The sequence below is a fragment of the Daphnia magna genome, linkage group LG5, assembly GCF_020631705.1.
Source record: "Daphnia magna isolate NIES linkage group LG5, ASM2063170v1.1, whole genome shotgun sequence".
In the NCBI taxonomy this organism is placed as follows: domain Eukaryota; kingdom Metazoa; phylum Arthropoda; class Branchiopoda; order Diplostraca; family Daphniidae; genus Daphnia; species Daphnia magna.
Window position 1 is genome coordinate 1,533,607 of NC_059186.1, and position 13,315 is coordinate 1,546,921.

Below are 13,315 nucleotides of genomic sequence, written 5' to 3' on the forward strand. Positions count from 1 at the left end.
TGGCAGGCGTAGTATTTCAAACATGTGACGTTCGCTAATGTCTTCACGTAACATTTCTTCCTGTTGTTCGTTGTTGTCTCTGCGTAAAGTATCGTTCAGACTACAGCTTTTTTCTACGTATAACGTATAACGTATAACGTTAAAAGTTTACGTTTGTACTTCGTAAATTTCGCTGCGTTTTTTACGGAGCCATATTTACGTAAATGTGTTCGTAGACTGTTCAGACTACACTGTCAAATTTACGTAGAGTAGGCTAGATTCTGCGGAGATTCTAGCGTCTGCTGTAGATTTTTGTACCTGTTGTAGCTCTTGGTTATATTTATTGATAAAAGTTCTGAGGACGAAACGTTCTTCTTCTGACCAATTTCTTGAAGACCTAAAATAGAATAAGCAATAAACCAAAATAGTTGCAAAAGATTTCATGAAATAATATTGACTTTTTGATTTTTTTTATCGGTGATTTTTTGGGGGGCGACTTGAATTTGTTAGGGGAATTCTTTTTGGCAACTTTAGTAGGCCCAATATTTATTTTTAAAATAAAAATTAAAAAAATTAATTATTAAATTTACAATTCTACAACTGACATATCCCAGAATGAATAAACAGGAGAGAAAACCTGAAAAAACAAAAGAATGTAGACAAGCGTAATAGATTTTGGCTACGTAGTGCGTAGAACGTCCCAAAAACTTATGTAAAAATGAGATCAATCTCATTTTTACGTACGCTCAGTTTTGACTTCGTTTTGACTACGTTTTGAGTTTACGTATTACGTACTACGTAGAGCGTTGTGTCTGAACACTCCTCCGTTCCCAGCTACGTAACTCGGAGCGTAAAAACGTTATACGTAGCACGTAAAACGCTCAAAAAGGCTGTAGTCTGAACGTAGCCTAACATTAACTTGGTTGCTGCAAAAACAGCTGCGTTACGTATTCCAGGATTCTATCCAACATGTTTTCTGATGCATTCCTGCTGCATTGATAGTTCATAGTGTGCAGAGTTTGCTACTAGGTGGAGTTGATTGACTCAAATGGAGAGTGCATTGCAATCACCAGCTTCACATATAATATAATATTTGAACCGTTTAGCCTAATAATCTATTTGTATCAAAAGAGAAGATAAAAACTAATGAGTTGTATTGGCTTCGAACAGTGCCAGGCAGGGTTCTAGCAACAGCCTGGTTTCCTGGTGACTTTCTTCGTTTTTCGTTAGTGGTTTGCTCATTTTGTTCATCAGCCATATTTTCGAGATCCGAGTGGCATATAACACCCAGTAACTTGAGTTTCAGTTATCGCTTCTCGGCCTTTTGGCTAAGATCAAAGTGTATGGACTTATGGGATTCCAGCTTGCTGGAAGACCTCGAGGACCGTTCCGATTTACAAGAAAGGTGACTCCTCAGATTATGGGAACTTTCGGCCAATATCCCTTCTTCCGACAATGTACAAGATCTTCTCAGGAATTTTGTCCGCAAGAATAATGTCAACTGCGACGAAGCTAGGATGAATTTCGTTAGAGCAGAAAGGGTTTCTACCAGGTGTTCGAGGCATCCAGGAACACACACATCTCCTTCACACTGTTATCGAACAGGCGAAACAGTCCAAGAGGGAGATGGTGATTGCCTGAATGGACCTCTCCAATGCTTTTGGATCAATTCCTCACCCAATTTTAAATTGTCTATTTCAGAGTCTACCAATACCAGCTGAGCTTCGTCGCATCCTAAGCGACATCTACTCAAACAACATCATGGAGTTTGCTGTTGGGCAAGATTCCGTGCAGATTCATCCAATGGCTGGTGTTCGACAAGGCGACCCATTAAGCAGCGTGGTATTCAACCTGGCAGCCGAACCCATCATACGGACAGCAAAATCAAATAACACCGGATTCTCAGCCTTTCAAGCTAGAGTCTCAACTACAGCATATGCGGACGATATTGCCATTGTAGGATCGTCAATCCGGGAAACGCAAAGGACTCTCAATGCCATAGAGGACACGGCAACCTCGCTAGGCTTGAAGTTTAATCCAGGTAAGTGCACGTCCTTAACACTTATTAATGGTAAATCTGTTACAGACAACACGCTGAAATTCGGAGACGCCGAAATCAGACCCCTTGCCAAAGACGAGAAAGAGGACTACCTAGGAACACCTCTAGGCACTCGACTGACCTTTCGTCCAACCACCTCATTAGCTCGAAACTTAGTTAAAGTAGCAGATTCTGGCCTAGCTCCCTGGCAGAAGTTAGAAGTATACCGGAGTTGTCTTCTACCGTCACTGTCTCATCATCTGGCGTCAGGAAGGGTGGAAAAGGGTGCTCTCTACGACCTTGATGTCGCATGCAGAGATTTTCTACGCAGAGTTGCCAACGTCCCAATCTCGTCTAACACGGCTTTCTTCTACGCAGACAGAAGAGTTTGGGGGCTTGGAATGCTTCCTTTGACCGAGGAGGCTGATATCTGAACTATAGCTAGAGCGATGCAACTCCTAGACAGCGAGGACAAGTCCGTTAGCGAAGTGGCTATGGCGCAACTAGAGGAGACAATACGACTAGGATACGGAAAGAGAGAAGTACCATTCCCCACACCAATTAACGAATATTTGGCAGGGTCAATGGACAAAGGACTTGGTGCCATAAGACATGGGGGAGCATCCATGAACCTCTGGACGCGTTCGAGGAGGGCAGCTGGCCACTTGAAGAGAATCAAGATTGATGTATCCGGCGAACAGTACTCCAAAATCATCGCCGATGACATCTCTTGTATTTCCCTGAAAGCAGTCAGAGGACTCCGAACCGCCCTGAGAGGAAGATGGACGTCAAGGCTACTGTCAGAGCAACAAGGGGAGGTTGCAACGGGGCTTGCACTCGACATGGCGAAGGACACAGCAGCACTCATCTCCTGCAGAACACCTCTAACATTTCAAGAATGGCATTACCTCCACCAAGCCAGACTCGGAAGACTTCCAGTTAGAGGGTGTCCAGGATCTAAGTAAAAAAACAAGACATGTCGTCTTGGTTGTGGCAAATTGGAAACAACAGACCATGTCGTCTGCTGTTGCCAAGTCAATTCAGCTCTATCCATTAATAGACATAATTCTATCTTAGATCTTATGGTGACAGAAGCGGAGGCGCTCGGCCACTCCGTTTCCGTCAATCGGGCAATTGACTCCTCCGGAATGCGACCTGACATCGTTGTAACATCGACGAACCCAGCTATCATTATTGACGTGACGGTGCCACTCAGCAGTGCAGAAGGGTTAGAGAGGGCAAGGAATAAGAAGATAGAGAAGTACAAAGACCTTGGATCTGTACTTCCTCTAGTCGTTGGCTCTCTCGGGTCCTGGCTTCCGAGCAACGACGCCATATCTCTAGCCCTCAGCATTCTGGAAGACGATGGAACAACCTGAAGAGGAAGATGAAACTCTTGGCCATACAAGGAACGACCAGAATAATAGCAAAGCACTTGGCCTATCAAACAGAAGGAAGTGATCCACCGCCCGAAGAAGATGAAGAGACAGAAGACAACAGTCTTCTGCAACATTCTCTTTAAGGGTTTTTTAACGTAGCGTTGACACGTCGTCTCGCGAACTTTTTCCCTTTACATATTAATGTAAAAACATAATTGTATACAGCTTTATTCCCAGTCCATTGGAAAATACAAAGCATAAAATCTGTTCTTATCAGCTTAATATCTGATACGGGTTCAAATGAACCCCAGAATATTAAACTGATTTTGGAATTCGGTGGGAAATCAATGCTTGCATTGATCCTGCCACGGGTTGACCCGGTATTGCAGTACCTCCGGGCTCGGCTCACCCCTTAAAAGGGATGTTTTTCTGAATTAAATCAATTTCTGAGTGCTTTTCTTTATGTTTCTCGCATCATTATGAGGTGGAAAAAATGACATATACACTATATCAACATACTTTCTTATCCTCAACCTATCACTATTCAATCGGAAGTCATTTGGCTGCTGAAAATGTATCTTTCGACAGCTTTCACTAGGTATGGAACACGGTTAAATAATTGCAGCCCAACAAGTTGTGTCCCTCAAAGGGAACGAGTTTTTTTTTAGAGCTAACCATTCAAATGGGTTCGAGTTTAATTGAGTGAACGGCAATCTGAAATGCAGACATGTCTCTTATGAATATTGTTGTTTAGATCAGTTGAGCAGTAAAGACGAAAAAACAGCGCAATTCGACGTCTCCATTTGGGAGGAAGAAGTTTTCCCAAATGGGAGCATTTCTCTTCTAACCCAGAAATGGCTGTAGGTTTTCGATTTTTTAAATAAGAGCTTTATAGGATCAACTATGCTCAATCCCATTTTTCAGTTTTATACGTAATTCCACGTGCGATAGTTCTTTGTTGAGCTCTATGATTTAGTGTACTTCGTCGTTATTGTTTGTCTACCAAAAAACTATGAGAAATCGCCAAGTATTTACAAAAGTCATACTTACCTGGCTCAGAGGCAACCATGATCACTAAGGTGGTTCCTTCAGGGTGAGGCCTTTCCATTGCACTAAGGATGGGCTGACCCTTGCGATTAATCCAAATGTGATTAACTCGGGAGTACAATTTTTGGTAGTGGGGGACTGCGTTCGCGCCGTCCCCTGAGCAGCAGAATCTATAATACTAAGTGAAGCAGACTTGAACGGATACTTTTCACTTGGTAAAGGAGTCACTGTGCGATCAAAACCACCGCATTAAAGGGGTTATTCTCTATTTAAATATGCAAACCATTAAGGGAAGCGCAAAGAATGCATTGGTCAAGCCCGATAAGAAAGTCACTTATGATGCCTAAACGTTCAAAAGGCGGATACTTTGTGATGATTGATGTACGCCAACAACGATTCGGACATATGCGTTGTAAATTTTACATTCAATACTGTCAACGGCAATACCACGTAGAACTCACCCGGTCTCGTCAGCTCCCGGAAGTTAAGCTACGTCGGGTCCCGTTAGTACTTGGATGGGTGACCGCTTGGGAATATGGGATGCTGTTGGCATTGCTTTTTTTAAATTCAGTATGTTTTTTATCGCCAATAAGTGAATCACGCGAAAAACAGTTCGGACATTTGCATTGTAAATTTTACATTCAATACCGTCAACGGCCATACCACGTAGAACTCACCCGGTCTCGTCAGCTCCCGGAAGTTAAGCTACGTCGGGTCCCGTTAGTACTTAGATGGGTGAACGCTTGGGAATACGGGATGCTGTTGGCATTGTTTCTTTTTTCACTTTAGTCAGATTTTAACATAACCAACACCATATATTTATTATCCACAATTTGATTGTGTGGAAACGTTAACGTGTATTGAAACGTTTCAATTTGGCCGTGATCGTCTAGTGGTTAGGACCCTACGTTGTGGGGTCTGATAGCGTAAAACCGTAGTAACCCAGGTTCGAATCCTGGTCACGGCATTTCAAAGCTAGTGGAAAAGCACAATGAGATAGCAACTGAGTAATTTTCGTTCAGTTGTTGTAGGTTTTTACTGATTTTATGGTTAAGTAAACGGGAATGGGTTCAGCAAAATTGACCTGTAAACTGAAACAATTCCTGTGCGTTCACTTGAGCTGGCGAAATGCATCGTAATTTGCATGAATTTTACTACTCAACGGTGTTGTATGGCAATATGTGAAATATTCGTAAAATGAACACTATTCTTTATAGGTATGTGAGTGTAAAAAGGAAAGCAGCAAAATGATAAGTTTAATCGAAAAGCAGTACCTTGCCTGATGCTTTTGGTGTCAACGTCCGTGCGGAATCGACAAGAAAAAGGTTCAAGTAGTAGGGGTCTCTCATGGGAAATTTAGCTTTGCGCAGTGGCAATATCATAAACAATGAGGGTCTCCCGAGGTGTGATTATTGCTAGTTGAAAACTTTAACCAATACCCCGCCACGATGAAGTGAAACATTCTTTGTTGTCGGCAATTTTTGACAGCTCCAACAGGAGCAGATTCTCTTAAAGAACGTTAACAGTGTGTTCGGTTATTGTTTAGTGTTGCCTGTTTGATCAACCTTTAGTAAGCGATTGGTTAATCAATCCCACATATATCAAAGGTTGGGAAACCTGAATTTCTGTCTATAGAATCGTGTTTGTTCAACTTAGCGGATGGATTCCCCCCCCCCACCCCAAATAAAAAAAACTAAAGGACTTGCAGAACAAATACGTTTCGTCTCCTTTCCCAATTCAGCTTACCCACCCCGTTTGCCTTAGACTTCGTTTATGTTTCAATCAGCTTAAGTTAACTCAGTTGAAAATCAAAAGAGGAAACTATTTTTACATGAGCTTTATACAGCATGAAGTTTTTTAGTGACTGTTTCAAATCTAACAGAAAATAGTCGTCGCATTACGGTTGAATATGTCTGTTTATTGCCGTGACTTTACCAAAGTGGTATGAAGTTGGGAAATGAAGAAAGACCAACTGATTTCAGTTGTTAATCACTCTGGTTTCTAATCAATACCCGGATAAATCTTTCGCCTTTTACTAAAGATTTCCGTGGTTAGGAGCACTGATGAGTCTATATGACTTATTTTTCGGACGCCTGGTCTTTAGACTGGTGTAACGTTCCAGCTCAGATCTGGTTGTAGAGGAATAACACTATAATAACGATGACTGAAGATAACAAACTTGTTTATTCTGGGATGGCTCTATTCCAACTGCCCTTCGCTAGCCGCTAGGGCCACGACGTTGCCATATTGCTGGATACTACATTTCTCCCTACTTTAGATAGAGACACAGAGTATACACGAAGTGAGGATTACAATTTGTTGTGAATATCTGAATTCCGGGTTTTTTGCGGTACGAGACCGATCTGCCATCGCATGGTGGGTAACGTGTGGTGTAGTAGGGTGTTAGGCTACATTTTCGAGGAATACATTTGATTAAGCACGTTAGTTGTTTTCTTGTTTCTTGCCCTGTATTCCCTTCCCCACATAGTGAAGAGGGTCCGGGCGTCTTCTTGGTCGCGATCCCCGACGCTCCGGAGCCCCAGGGTTCGGCGGTTCATCTTCTTCTTCATCGGATGTGATAGGAGGAAAGTTGTCTGCATCAAGTGGCTCGTTCTCGTGTGGTGCTGGGTTTTGCACCTCGGTTTCCGGCCACCCGTGAAAATTATCTCCGTCTGGTGATGTGGGTTGTTGCGCATCGTGTTCATCCAATGAGACGTAGTCCGCATCTGGCGGCGGCTGGTGATGTGGAATTTGGAGAGCAGGCGGGATTGGGGCTCGAACAGCATCACTTTCCAGAGCTACTGGATCACCACAGTTGTATGGCTTGAAGAATGAAGAGTTTCTTGTGATTATTTTGTTTTTCGACGAAGCCGTGATCATGCTGCCTTTTGTTTTGGTGACCGTTAGCGGTTGAGGAAAAAAATTGGGATCCATTTTGTTTTTCAGCTTCTTGTCGTTGCGCAATAGCACCGTATCACCGATTTGAAGAGTAGATGGTTTCCGATTGCGATTGTCATTGGCATATTCAGCGATTTTTCGTTTAGCTTCGCCATCATTGATACGGGCCTGACGATGATGATCTCCTAAATGGTCTGCATTTTCCTGCTGGATTTCCGGCAACAGAATTTTGAGTTCTCTATTAAAAAGGAGTTTTGCTGGGGAGAAACCGGTGACCGTGTGTGGTGTGGCTCTATAGCTTAAAAGAAAACGCTCCAGTCCATCTTTCCAGTTTCTTTCTTCCACAGTTGTGGTTTGAACCATCTTCGTAATGGGTTGCATGATTCTTTCAACTTCTCCATTAGCCGGGGCCCAAACTGGGGTGACTTTTTGCAAGTGAATGCCCATTTTCTTCATGTACATCGCGAATTCTGAACTGTTGAACGGCGGACCATTGTCTGCACGAATGACTTCCGGAATTCCGTGCTGTGCAAAGATGCGTTCAAGACATGTCATTGTACTTCTGGCCGACGTGGATGTTACATGATGAACTTCTGGATAGCGGGAATAGTCATCAATCACGACGAATACCTCTTCGTTTGTCGGTAGAGTGTAGAAGTCCATGCTGAGATTGGTCCACGGGCCTGAAGGCATTGGGGACATTACCACCGGTTCTTTGTTGTGCGATTTGGTGCACGCTTGGCACGGAAGACAGCTCAGAATTGTTTTTTCGACAGTTTTGTTGATATTGGGGAACCAAATTTTGCTCCTAATCAACTCTTTGGTTTTCGACAATCCTTGATGTCCTTGATGGGCTAGTTGAATCGCTTTTGCTTGCAGCGCTTTGGGTATGCACAACTTGCTATTTTTTGTGATTGCTTTCCTGTCCGTGCTTACTGCTAGCTGCTCCCGGCATTTGAAGTAAGCTGATGTTTTTTGGGTTGTCCAGTTTTGTGACGTCACCGCCTTGATGACCGCTTGAATTTCGGGATCAGCTTCGGATGCCTTTTGGACTTCGGATAGGGTCATCGATTTTGGAATGGACGATGCTGTGATGAAGTTGACGTGTTGTTCCGCCGTTTAAGTTGCCACCGTGTCGTGATTTACGCCAACGGGATGGCGGGATAAGTAGTCCGCTGGATTTGTCGCTCCGGGTATATGCTTGATGGTTGCGTTGTATGGGGCTAGTTTCAGGTTCCATCTCTCCAATCGAGTGTTGCGATGCGATATGCTGTTGCTGAAAATTGCAACTAATGGCTTGTGGTCACTGAGCACTGTCACTGGTTTCCCAAAAATATAAATGTGAAAATATTGACATCCCCACAGTACCGCGAGCGCTTCTCTTTCCAGTTGAGAATAACGTTGTTCCGTGGCCCTTAGCGACTTGCTGGCAAAAGCGATGATGCGGGAGTCGTCATTTCCGTATCGTTGGATTAAGATCGCGGCCAATCCAACCGGGCTGGCATCAACTATGATTTCCGACGGGATCCGTGTGTTGAAGTATGCCAGAACTGGCTCATTGGCTAATAATTCTTTGATGGAATTGACGGATGCCTCACAATCGGCCGTCCACTGAAATGTCGCATCTTTTTTTGTGAGTTCCCGTAAGGGCGCTGTGATGTCTGCAAAGCCAGGTATGAATCTTCTCACATAGTTTGCCATGCCGAGAAAGCTCCTCACTGCGTCGCACGATTCTGGTGTGTCGAGAGAAATTACCGCCGCTACTTTTTCAGGATCTGCTTGAATACCTTCTTGGGAAAAGATGAAACCGTAGAACCTGATCTTAGCTTGACGAAATCGACACTTTGCTTCGTTTAGAGTGATGTTCATTTGATCTAGCCTTGATAGCACTGCGTTAAGTCGGCGATCGTGCTCTTCCACGCTTCTTCCCCAAACAAGGATGTCGTCACTGACGTTGATGGCACCTTCTAATCCAGCAAGGGTCTGACGGATGGCATTTTGGAATACTTTTGCTGCTGAGTTGACTCCGAAAAATAGACGTTTGTACCGCCAAAGTCCTACGTGAGTGGAGAACGTTGTGATGAATCGGCTTTCTTCATCCAGCTCCAGTTGATGGTAACCATGAGCCAGGTCTAACGCTGAGAACACCACCGCTCCGTCCAGGTCCGACAGGATGTCATCCAGTGTGGGGGTGATGTGGCGCTCTCTTTCAATAGCTTTGTTAGCCTCCGTCATGTCCACACAGATTCTTATTTGGGTGTTGTCATGTGGCTTTGTGGTGACGACAGTGGGAGAGACCCATGGTGTTGGACCTTCCACTGGTTCGATGATGTCCAATTCGAATAGAAGACCAAGTTGCTTTTCGACGGGATCTCGGAGATGAAACGGGATTCTTCGATGAGTGTTGGCCACCGGTTTGATGGATCTGTTGATGTGTAGCTTTACGGAGTAGTTTTTTAGCTTTCCAATGCCACTGAAAAGTCTTGGTAATTTTGCTTTTATTTTGTTAGTACTGTTGGTGTCTTTTTTTACTGTTACTGCGTTGGTCATGTGCATTAGCCTAAGTCTGGTGGCCATCTTCCCACTCAACAGGTTGCCACCGTCTCCCGGACACACGTAAGCCGTTCCTGTGACGGTGTGGCCATTGTGCGAGATGTTGACTTTTATGGAACCTTGAAGTGGCAGAGGATCCTTTGAGTTATACGTGTAGATCTTGACTGATGTTGCTGTTAGCTTCGGTTTTTCCAGGCTGCTGTACGCGTTTCGATCCAAGAGAGTCACCGTGGAGCCCGAATCAGCGATGATCGAAATTTTGACGTTGTTTATAGATACCTCGTATCGGGCGTTTTGAAGTCCCTTGGTCGATATTTGAAATGAGTTTTCGTCATCAGACTCAGAGTCTGATTTCTCCACGATGGTCACGTTTGTTTTTTCCTTTTGTTTTGCGGGGTGATATGCTTTAGTTTGCTGCTTTAGAATGCTGCTGTTGGAATGGCTGCTACGGTTAGGTCTTTCTCTTTGGGATGAGCGGCAGAGTTGCTCGAAGTGATGAATGTTGAGACAATTGCTGCACTGATGAAAGCGGGCCGGGCATTCTGCTAATCGTTGGTGAAATTGACCTCCGCAGAACGAGCAGTTTCTTCTGTCTATGGATTGTTTTGACTGACTTACTGTCTCGTGTTGATTATATTTGTCCTGTCGTTAGGACATGTCTCGAGTTGGTTTGTTGTGCCGCATCACCAGGGCTGTTTGCTCGGTTTCTTTCTCCATTTTGGTCGCCTGAGTTGCTGCGGCCTCTAAGGCTCTTGCTTTGTTCAGTACGGCGTCTAGTGTCATTGCTGGTTTTTCTAAAATTTTTCTTCTGAGCTCGGTTGAGGTACATCCAATTGTTAACTGGGCCTTGATTTCTCTGTCTTTGTCAGTGAAGCCACAGTTTTTAGCTGATTGTTGGAGTCGAGTGTGAAATGCCTCAAAAGATTCTCCATCTAGCTGTCTGGATTGTCTGAATGTGAACATTTCAAAGTCTGTGTTCACACGAGGTGTGAAGTGGTCATTCAGGGCACGTCTTGCTGCTTCATAGCAGGTTTCGTTCACTGCAGCCGCATTTGCCGTGGCGGGCGTCACCACACGTGCATTTGAGTCGAGAGTCTCGAAAATTTCAAATACTCTCTCTCCACCATAGTGAAGAATCAGAGCCTTCCGACGTGCGTCATCAGTGATGTTCAGTGCCGCCAAGAAGTTGTCGAAACGATTTACCCATTTGGCCCAGCGAGGTCCTATGGAGGATTGGTCTTCGTCCACGTCGAATGGCGGAAAGGATGGTAGAGATTACGCCATGTTGATCACCACGCTGCGAGACACACCACAAATGGCTGTGGACCGCTTTTCCCACTCACACCACAGAAATTGCTCAACAGATAGTTGCACGCAGTTAGGGTTCTTTAAATCTCGTCGGCAATGTAACGTTCCAGCTCAGATCTGGTTGTAGAGGAATAACACTATAATAACGATGACTGAAGATAACGAACTTGTTTATTCTGGGATGGCTCTATTCCAACTGCCCTTCGCTAGCCGCTAGGGCAACGACGTTGCCATATTGCTGGATACTATAGACTGGGCACCTCAAAGATAAATAAATAAATTCTCGTTAATAAGTCAGTAGAGGGATGAAAGCAAAATATTTTCAATGTAATTGGAGAATAAAAGAATATTAAGATTCCTCCATTTCATGTTTATCAAGAAAAGGTAAATTACACCGCCACCTTAGCGATCCGTTGAAGTTGGTTGAAAACGCGGCCGAGGGCGCGAAGCGCCCGATGGCCGCAAACTTTAGATGCAGTTCAACATATAAGTATTCAGGTCCCTCCATTTCATGCTTTTCCAAATCATTAAAATTGTATGCAAACACCACTGTTCCATACGCACAAGTTGAAAACGCGGCCGAGGGCGCGAAGCGCCCGATGGCCGCATAGAAACTTCAATTGCAATTCAACATTTAGGTATTCAGATTATTATTCAGTATTAGCTTTGGGCTGTGGCAATAACAGTGAATCGTTATTGAGCTTAACGGAGCGGGTTGATATTCAGATGCTGAAAAGTATTAAATCTAATTAACAACTCTAATACCTGCGATTCAATACCTTTGTAAAGTTAACTTAGGCAGGTTCTACCACTAGTTTATTTGAAACTGACTTCTGACACAATAAATGGCGTCTGCCTTTACACAGGGAAAAATTCTAACAACGGCTATTTCCGATATCGGCCACCAAGAGGGCTCTGCTTGGCAGCGCCCCTGGTGGCCTACACAAAGTTTACAATTATAACATAAATTATAAGTAAAAAACAATAGGCCGTCTGACGGGCCTTCCAAATTTAGATATTCTTTCTTCTTGTGGACTTTGACAATCCGCAACATCCTCCCCGCCGGAATCGCCAGCGTCCTCGCGCGATTCCAAATTCTTCTTACGGAGCGGATTCTTCTTTCTCGTAGACGTAGTCTTCTCCACTGTGCCGGTTTTGGTATCATCGACGGGCGTGTCGATATCGGCTTGAACTTCTAATGGATAGACAGTCTGGATGCTCCTGGTGGTTTCTTTACCCGAACGTAGTCGTAAAACAACCGCTCGCACCTTGGCGTCGGTTCCAGGTATCACTCCTGTAACAATAGCTGTTGGCCACGAAACACGTTTGATGTTAGGTTCTTTCAGCAGGACGATTTCGCCAACACGCGGAATTCTGGTGCCCTTTCCCTTGCGACAGTGAAATCGCTTAAGATCAGACAGGTATGACTCTTGCCACAGCCTCCACCATGTCAAGGCGTGTTCGCTCCTCTGCTTGTCCAGCTCGATGAGGTCATAACGGCTCATCTTCGTTGAGTCGGGTGACTCTGATGTAGCTCCAGGTTGTCTTCCGGTCAGCAACTTTTGTGGAGACAAAACTTCGTAGGAATGTGCGTCGCCAGAAACATAAGTTAGGGGCCGTGAATTCACGATAGCTTCAATTTCCACCAGTATGGTGTGAAGTTGGTCGAAACTAACCTTCATTTTCCCCAGCACCTTTCTTAGCGGTTCTTTAACGGAGTGGACCATCCTCTCCCAAAACCCACCCCACCATGGAGCTAGGCTAGGAGAAAACTTCCATTCTATACCCTTACTTGAGAGCCAGTTGGCTAGGGTAGGATCTTCCGTCACTAGTTTTGCGGCACAAGTAAACGTTGACGCGTTGTCACTGTAGATAATTTTACAATCTTCTCGGCGTGACATCATTCTTCTTAACGCGTACATAAAGGTTTGTGTTGTCAGATCAGTCACAAGCTCCAAATGCACAGCCCTTGTGACTGCACAAGTAAACAAGCACGCATGCACTTTCTTTTCACCAACACGAGTTTTCTCGATATCGTTCCCATCACTGTCTTTTTCAATAAGAATCACTTCTTCTAGCACATACATTGGGCCGAAGTAGTCGATCCCGATCA

The 13,315-nt window shown here is 44.3% G+C and overlaps 6 non-coding genes and 2 pseudogenes across 6 annotated transcripts; 7 read left to right on the forward strand and 1 right to left on the reverse strand.

Annotated features, from left to right (window-relative positions):
* The first annotated feature begins 3,617 nt into the window (after positions 1-3,617).
* LOC123472789 lies at positions 3,618-3,810 on the forward strand. Its single transcript, XR_006647269.1, has one exon. It is a non-coding gene; the product is annotated as a U2 spliceosomal RNA (small nuclear RNA).
* Positions 3,811-4,438: 628 nt separating this feature from the next.
* LOC123472717 lies at positions 4,439-4,602 on the forward strand. Its single transcript, XR_006647198.1, has one exon. It is a non-coding gene; the product is annotated as a U1 spliceosomal RNA (small nuclear RNA).
* Positions 4,603-4,876: 274 nt separating this feature from the next.
* On the forward strand, positions 4,877-4,995 carry LOC123472995. Its single transcript, XR_006647461.1, has one exon. It is a non-coding gene; the product is annotated as a 5S ribosomal RNA (ribosomal RNA).
* Positions 4,996-5,092: 97 nt separating this feature from the next.
* On the forward strand, positions 5,093-5,211 carry LOC123472998 (annotated as a pseudogene).
* A 110-nt stretch (positions 5,212-5,321) lies between these two features.
* On the forward strand, positions 5,322-5,410 carry Trnah-gug. The gene is given in 2 exon segments: positions 5,322-5,358; positions 5,376-5,410. It is a non-coding gene; the product is annotated as a tRNA-His (tRNA).
* A 391-nt stretch (positions 5,411-5,801) lies between these two features.
* LOC123472909 lies at positions 5,802-5,943 on the forward strand. The gene has a single exon (XR_006647372.1). It is a non-coding gene; the product is annotated as a U4 spliceosomal RNA (small nuclear RNA).
* Positions 5,944-6,432: 489 nt separating this feature from the next.
* Positions 6,433-6,555, forward strand: LOC123472943. The gene has a single exon (XR_006647404.1). It is a non-coding gene; the product is annotated as a U5 spliceosomal RNA (small nuclear RNA).
* A 296-nt stretch (positions 6,556-6,851) lies between these two features.
* On the reverse strand, positions 6,852-9,986 carry LOC123472392 (annotated as a pseudogene).
* Positions 9,987-13,315: the final 3,329 nt, after the last annotated feature.